Source organism: Choloepus didactylus, chromosome 14, assembly GCF_015220235.1.
Source record: "Choloepus didactylus isolate mChoDid1 chromosome 14, mChoDid1.pri, whole genome shotgun sequence".
Taxonomy (NCBI): domain Eukaryota; kingdom Metazoa; phylum Chordata; class Mammalia; order Pilosa; family Megalonychidae; genus Choloepus; species Choloepus didactylus.
Genome location: NC_051320.1, coordinates 1 through 8,314, shown reverse-complemented (window position 1 = coordinate 8,314; position 8,314 = coordinate 1). Strand labels below are relative to the sequence as shown.

The 8,314-nt window shown below is 41.1% G+C and overlaps 1 pseudogene; it reads left to right on the top strand.

Annotated features, from left to right (window-relative positions):
• Positions 1–1,894: 1,894 nt before the first annotated feature.
• LOC119509204 lies at positions 1,895–7,959 on the top strand (annotated as a pseudogene).
• Positions 7,960–8,314: the final 355 nt, after the last annotated feature.

The window sequence follows — 8,314 nt, the reverse complement described above, 5'->3', positions numbered from 1 at the left end:
CTTCAGTGATCATTAAAAATAGATGCACACATTTTAAGACTGGTAAGTTTATCCTGTATTAAGCAATTCAGACATTTCTGTCTAACCATAACTGCTCATTCTACTACTTTTGCCAGTTGGTATTCCCATAGCCCTTTGGAAAAAGTGTGTTTTGGGGAGAAATTAAGTTATGCTTTCAGTATGTTAGAAACAAGCATTATACCTTAAAAATGCTCACCCAGTTGTGGAGGAGAAAAGAATTTATTCACAATCTTGCAAGAAAGGATGCACAGGCAGACACATGGCAGGTGTGGGAAACAATAGAACACAGTGAAAATTTATATTCTGGGCCTAACACAAGTCCCTCTCCTGTTTCTGCATTTGCTGCATACTCCAGAGGGTACAGTCTGTCTGACAGAGCTAACTAGCCCACCTTTGGGATTTTAAATAGTCAAGCCTATCTGAGAGAGCCAACTCTAGGCTTATGTCAAGGGCCTTTTACCTCCTCCCGACCACAGAGCCCATTTGAGGCAGCCTTGTTCAGCCTCCTTTTTTCCCTACTCCACATTGTCTTTATGTGAAAGCTAAACTTAACTCTTTCTTACAAGTACATACAATTTTATTTTTTGTTCTGAAGCATGTTTGGATTTTCTGTACTTCTATGTGCCTGATTTTTCATGAGGCTCAGCCAAGGTTTCCTAAAGCATCTCTCAGTAGCTATCATTGGTATATAAAATAAAAATTGGGACTTTGGGAAAAAAGACAAATCCCTTCATGTTACAAATGGAAAAACAGACTCACAAGACACCAAGGCTGGTGTGAGAGGGCCTCCACTAAGCAGCCTTTCTGCCAGACACCCTGACGGAAATGTCTTTTAAAGTATTTTTTTAAAGACATTTGTTTAGATATATATACACTTTTAAAAATTGCTAAATTACACATACCATACTTACAAGTAGGCTTATCTTTGCCATTTCAGAATTAAGGTTCAAAAGGGCCAGACTCAAGATCAAGGGCTTGGATTATTAAATTGGGAGTTCCTAAAGTTGGTGAGAATACTAGGAGTTCCCTAGGTGTGGAAATTTAATAGTTCCACAATAAACTCAGAGTTAAACACTCAGATTTAGAGTTCTGCAGCTCTGAAAGTCAGCATTACTCCATAGAGCAACTGTTAAAGAAGGCGAAAAAAGAGATCAGACTAAGGTAAATCAGAATACAGAGTAAAGGATGATACTGACTGTAGTTTAAAACTTCAACTCCTATGTGAGACCAACAGAAGAGATGATTATTTTGTACAAAATTTATATTTTCTGTAGCTCACTAATTTAGCCTGTATTATCAGATTATTTAAACAACATAATTACATGGAACCTAGGGCAGCGATCCTAGAATAAGGAATCCCTGGGTACCACAGGGGCCTGGCCTGGGAGCCTCAAGCCCACCTGGCATCAGTGAGTCAGAATGAGGCAAGATGGTGGTCGATGCTCCTCCTTCCCCTCCTCTCATGTAGGGGGAGGGTCCCAGGGGGAGCTCTGCCTCCACCTCCAACCTGAAAAATACTGTTCTAAACAGAGTTAGATCATTAAGGACTCCACAGGCCACTCTATTCCTTGCAAGGAATACTTATTTCACTGTTGAAAAGGGAAACTCAGATCACTTAGTCCAAATGGAAGGATCCTCAGTTAGTTAATACTTCATGATAGCACACTGGTACAAGAACATAGGTGCAGAATATTAAAACATTAATTAACAAAAATAAAATAATGCAAAAAATGTTTTTGATAAATTTCAAAGCTTGGGAAGGCATAGGTCCCGCTCCTCTCAGGTGGGAGCACCAGTAGGCTGCAGCTGGGCCAGCTACCAAGTCACCACTGCTAAAACTTCCTGCCTCTTATGCCTCATCAGGACAAGTTCCTGGAAAGTGCTGGCCATTCAGGACTGAGAGCAGAGGCCAAAAAGAGAGAAACATCTAAGAAAAAAATCAAGCAGAAGATTGAGCTGCTGCTGTCAGTAAACTCTGAGAGCTCTTCTCTTCAGAAAGGCTGGAGCCTCCACAGAAAGCTCCTTTAGTTCTTTCAACACCTCTGCAGCCATCACCTCTGCCAGACCCTGCTCCCCAGAGCCAGAGGAGGAGATCCTGGGGTTAGATGAAGAGCAAGAGGACCCCATGGACCACTGAAGAGGTGGCTGTCATCAGAAAATAACTGTAGACCTCTTCAATGGCCAGCATCATGTTATTAGGAAGCCAGGACTGGGACACTTCTCTATTGTCTGGCTGTGCTGGGATATGGAGGGGAAAAGATTTGCTGCAATGAAAGTTGTGAATAGTGCCCAGTATTATACAGAGATGGCTTTGCATGATATGAAATTGCTTAAATATTTTTAAGAAAATGATCCCAGTGACCCAAATAAAGCCTGGTGGTACAGCTAGTTGATGTTTTCAAGATTTCAGGCATGAATGGAATACACGTCTGCATGGTCTTTGAAGTGCTTGTTCGCCATCTCAAGGTTGATCATCAAGTCCAACTATTACGGCCTCCCAGCATGTTGTGTGAAAAGGATCATTGGTCAGGTTCTTCAAGATTTAGATTATCTACATTGTAAGTGTGAGACCAGTCATACTAACATAAAGCTGGAAAACATCTTGATGTGTGTGGACAATCCACACGGGAAAAGAGTGACAGGAGAGGCCACCAAGGGGCAGAAAGCAGGTGTTCCTCCTTCTGTGTCTGCAGTGAGTATGGCTCCACAGCAAAACCCTACAGAAAAAACATCTAGGAACAAAAAGAAAAGCTGAAAAAGAAACAGAAGTCAGCTGAGTTAGTGGAAAAACACCTGCATGAAATAGAGAAATTGGAGGAAGAAGCTGAAAGGAAAATAATAGGAGAAAACATCACATCAGCTGTACCTTCCAATGAGCAAGATGAGGAATACTGCTCAGAGGTGAAACTAAAAACAGCAGAATTAGAGAAGCCTGCTGAGGGAGAGACTGAGAATGACAACAGTAAAGCTGAGGATCAGGAAGAGAAAGAAGATTCTGAGAAAGAAAACATTGAGACAGATGAAGATGATGGTGAACAGGAACTTGTGAACATAGACCCTATGTGGGTAGAATCACCCAAAAATAATAGCCATAATGAGAATGGCCCATTCATAGTGGAAAAGCAGTTAGATGATGATGATGAAGAAGATGGCCCAAATCCTGAGGAATATAACCTTGATGAGCCAAATGCAGAAAGTGCTGATACATATAGCAGCCCTTATGAACAATTTAATGGTGAATTGCCAAATGGACAACATAAAATTCCAGAGTCACAGTTTCCAGAATTTTGCACTTCATCATTCTCTGGGCCCTTAGACCCTGTGGCATGTGGCTTTGTGCTTTCTGAGGGATCCCCACTTATTGAGCAAGAGAACAGCCATCCAGATGAGTGTGGACCCGGCATCGTGGGACTGAGAGTATCTTCTTGACCAAAAGGGGGATGCAAAATGAGACAAAATAGTTTCAGTGGCTGAGAGATTCCAAATGGAGTTGAGAGGTCACTCTGGTGGACATTCTTATGCACTATATAGATAACACCTCTTAGGCTTGAATGTATTGGAATAGCTAGAAGTAAATACCTGAAACTGCCAAACTCCAACCCAGCAGTCTGGACTCCTGAAGACAATTATATAATAATGTAGATTACAAGGGGTGACAGTATGATTGTGAAGACCTTGTGGATCACACCCCCTTTATCTAGTGTATGGATGAGTGGAGGAATGGGGATAAAAACTAAAGGACAAATGGGGTGGGATGGGGGGATGATTTGGGTGTTTTTTTCCACTTTTATTTTTTATTCTTGTTCTGGTTCTTTCTGATGTAAGGAAAATGTTCAGAGATAGACTGTGGTGATGAATGCATAACTATGTTATCATACTGTGGACAGTGGATTGTATATCATGGATGATTGTATGGTGTGTGAATGTATTTCAATAAAACTGAATTTAATAAAAAAAAAAAAAAAAAAAGAGAACAGCCATCCATCCCATGACAGAAGCAGGACAGTTTCAGCCTCCAGTACTGAGGATTTGCCAACAAAAGAAAAAAGTACCCTGGGCAGCTGACTTTCTGGTGACCCCCCTCAATCCATGGAATGCAGATAAAATTGGAGTTTAAATGGCCATCCTGAGAAATGCTTGTTGGGTGCATAAACACTTCATAGAAGATATCCAAATGTGTCAGTATAGATCCATAGAGGGCTTTTTTTAATTGAGATTGTTCACACACCACACAACCATCCAAAGATCCAAAGTGCACAATCAATTGCCCATGGCACCATCACAAAGCTGTGCATCCATCACCACAATTAATTCTTTTTTTTGCAATTTCTAGAACATTTTCATTACTCCAGAAAAGAAAGAAAAGAAAGAAAGCCAACCATCACCCCTCCATCTTTGATTCATAGTTCTGGTATAGTACACTTGCCACTGTTCTTGAAAGAGTGCAAAAATACTACTAACTGTAGTATACAATCTGCAACAGGTATTTTTTTCCTATATGCCCCTCTGTTATCAACCTCTAGTTATACTGTCATACATTTATTCTAGTTCATGAGAGAGTTCTCTAATATTTGTACAGTTAGTCACAGACATTGCCCATCACAAGATTCATTGTTTTACACATTCCCATCCTTCAACCTCCAACCATCCCTCTGGTGACGTACATGACTCTGAGCCCACCCTTCCTCCACCCCCACACACCATTCAGCACTGCTAGTCATTCTCACAACTTGCTACTATCACCTCCATCCATCTCCAAATGTTTAAGTTCACCCCAGTTGAACACTGTCCACAATAAGCAACCTCTCCCCATTCCCTAGCCTCACCCTATATCCTGGTAACCCACACTTCTTGTCCATGAGCCCACACACTATAATTCATTCATATCAGTGAGACCCTGCACCATCTGTCCCCATGCACCTGTCCTATCTCACTCAACACAGTGCCCTCAAGGTTTCCTCCATCAACCCATTTTTAAGACAGTTTTGTTCACATACCATACACTCCATCCTAAGCAAATAATCATTGGCTCTCTGTAAAGTCACCCATCCATGCATTCAGCACCATCATCACTATCCACACAAGGACATCTCTACTCCCTCCACAAAGAAGGAGGAAGAGTCAAAGAAGGCAGAGGACAAAAGAAAAAGAAAAAAGGAAAGAGAGAGAGAGGAAAAAACATGACAGCTGGAAAGCAACCAAAGGAAATATAGGATTAAACTAAAGTGGAATAAAGAGTCAGACAACATCATCAATGCAAGGAGTCCCAAACCCTTCCTCTGTGCCCCCCTACATGCATTTAGCTTTGGTATATTGCCTTTGTTACATTAAAGGAAGCATAATACAATGTTTCTGTTAATTATAGTCTCTAGTTTGCATTGATTGTATTTTCCTCCCAATCCCACCTTATTTTTAACACTTTACAATGCTGTCATTCATTTACCCTATCTCACATAAAAACATATTTGTACCTTTTATCACAATCATTGAGCACCCTAGGTTTTACTGAGTTATACAGTCCCAATCTTTATCTTTTGTCTTTTATTCTGGTGTCCCACATGCCCCTAACCTTCCTCTTTCAACCATGCTCACAGTCCTCTTTGTTCAGTGTACTTACATTGCTGTGCTACTATCTCCCAAAGTTGTTCTCCAAATCTCTCACTCCTGTCTTTTCCTTTCTGTCTTCAGTGCTTCCTTTAGTGTTTCCTGTAGAGCAGGTATCTTGTTCACAAACCCTGCCATTGTCTGTTTGTCAGAGAATATTTTAAGCCCTCCCTCATATTTGAAGGACAGTTTTGCCAGATATAGGATTCTTGGTTGGTGGTTTTACTCTTTCAGTATCTTAAATATATCACCCCACTTCCTTCTTGCCTCCATAGTTTGTAGTGAGAAATCTGCATATAGTCTTATCAAGCTTCCTTTGTATGTGTTGGATCACTTTTCTCTTGCTGCTTTCAGGATTCTCTCTTTATCTTTGACATTTGATAATCTGATTATTAAGTGTCTTGGCATAGGCCTATTCAGATCTATTCTGTATGGGGTATTCTGAGCTTCTTGGATCTGCAATTTCATGTCTTTCATAAGAGATGGGAAATTTTCATTGATTATTTCCTCTATTATGGTTTCTGCCCCTTTTCCCTTTTCTTCTTCTGGGACACCAATAACATGTACATTCCTACATTTCATTTTGTCCTTAAGTTCCTGGAGATGTTTCTCATATTTTTCCATTCTTTTCTCTATCTGTTCCTTTGTATGTAGGATTTGAGGTGCCTTGTTCTCCAGTTCCTGAGTGTTTTCTTCTGCCTCATCAGATCTGCTGTTGTATGTTTCCATTGTGTCTTTCATCCTGTGTTCTGCCTTTCATTTCCATAGATACTGACAGTTGTTTTTTTGAACATTTGACTTCTACCTTATGCACACCTAGTGTTTTCATTATACACATCATCTCTTTTGCCATATCTTCCCTAAAATTTTTGAATTGATTTAGGATTAGTTGTTTAAATTCCTGTATCTCAGTTGAAGTGTAAGTTTGCTCCTTTGACTGTGCCATAACTTTGCTTTTCTTAGTGTAGGTTGTAGTTTTCTGTTGTTTAGGCATCTGGTTTTCTGGTTACCCAAATCAGGTTTTCCCAGACCAGAACAGGCCTAGGTCTTCGAAGGAGGGAATAGTATCCAGTTTCCCTGAGGGTGTCTTAGAAGATTGGTACACCCTGTGAGGCCTCAAGTCACTGTGCTTTTCAGCCCAGCAGGTGGCACCTGTCAGCCTGTAGCTCCAGATTGGTGTAAGGTGGTGTGGCCCTTAGCTGTTTTTCCCCAGGCTCTGGGGTCTGCTTCTGAATTGAAGTCAGGTAGTAGAGCTTGGCACCATATCTTTCCTCTTAGGGAAGATACACCCCCTAGGTATAGGTCATTAGCATTTGAATAGTCTCTCTACCTGTGCTATGTCCACCCTTGCCTGGATCAGAGCACTAGGAAATGAAAATGGCTGAGGCTTTCTCAACTGAGCCAAAAAAGGGACAGAAATTCCCTGCCAGGGCCAGTCTGTGGCCACTGTCTGGCTCTCCAAGGCCAGTCATCACTAAAACCCTCTGTCTGCTTGTTGGTGATTCATAACTTTTATTAAGCAGTCCATGTCTGTTAATTAAAACCCAAGTTTTCACTCAGCTGAGCTATATTAACTTGCTCAGAGAGTGCTGCTCTCTAGCACCATGAGGCTTTGCAGTTTGGGCCATGGGAGAGGGGTCCCCAAGCTTGAATTCACAGTTTTTACCTATAGATTTTATGCTGTGATCTCAGGCCTTCCTCCCAATTCAGGTTGATGTATGATGAGTGGACAGTCATTTTTTTGCCCCTGCAGTTATTCTAGATTATTTACTAGTTGTTCCTTGTTTATTAGTTGTTCCAGGGGGACAAACTAGCCTCTACTCCTCTATATGCTGCCATCTTCTTCTGTCTCCCACAGAGGTTTTAATAGGAGCATGTTACAGTATGCCTGCTGACTTTTGGATTACCTGTATGGCACTTTAGCTGGCAATGGGAGATTAATGGTTTGAACTGAATTCTGGAGAAGACTATTACAGAGATGAAGCCACATAGCCCACATCTTAGGGCCACTAGGCCCTACCTAGAAAATACTCTCAGGAACTCTTCACTCACAGAGGTCACATAGCATTGCTTGTTCAACTTCTGGGGAAAATCCCTCAAAAATACACTATGTTGGGGAAATACTCCAAGGAGTTTTTAACCAGAAAAGATCACCTGTGGTACTTCACAAAGCTCATGCCCTGGAGCCTCTTTGATGTACTTGTGGAAAAGCATGGTTGGCATCATGAAGATGTTGCACAGTTTACAGATTTCCTGATCCCATGGTCAAAGATGGTTCCAGGAAAATGAGCCTCTGCTGGTGACTGTCTTTGGAATCCTTGGTTGAATTCTTAGCAGATTCTACAAATATAACCTTCTGAGCTAAGCAGATGTTTCCCAGTACTTGGGCCTAAATGGTGATGCTCATTCTTTAACAGTATCACAAGGGAGCTGGCTTCATCCTTAGATCTTTATTTTGCTTCAAGGCATTGTTATTTGACGTTTTGCTCTTTGTACACTGTGATTCTGGGGAAGGGTAGGTAGTCTTTTGTCTTCTGCTAAGTAGTTTACTGATCCACTTTCCTCTGGAAACCATAACATGTCTCAGATTGTTCCTTGTGTTGTGTGACATTCAAATGACATTTTTTTTACAAAAATATTTTACTTCTTATGTTTTGGCAGGCTTTGCAACTATTTATGAAGAAATATT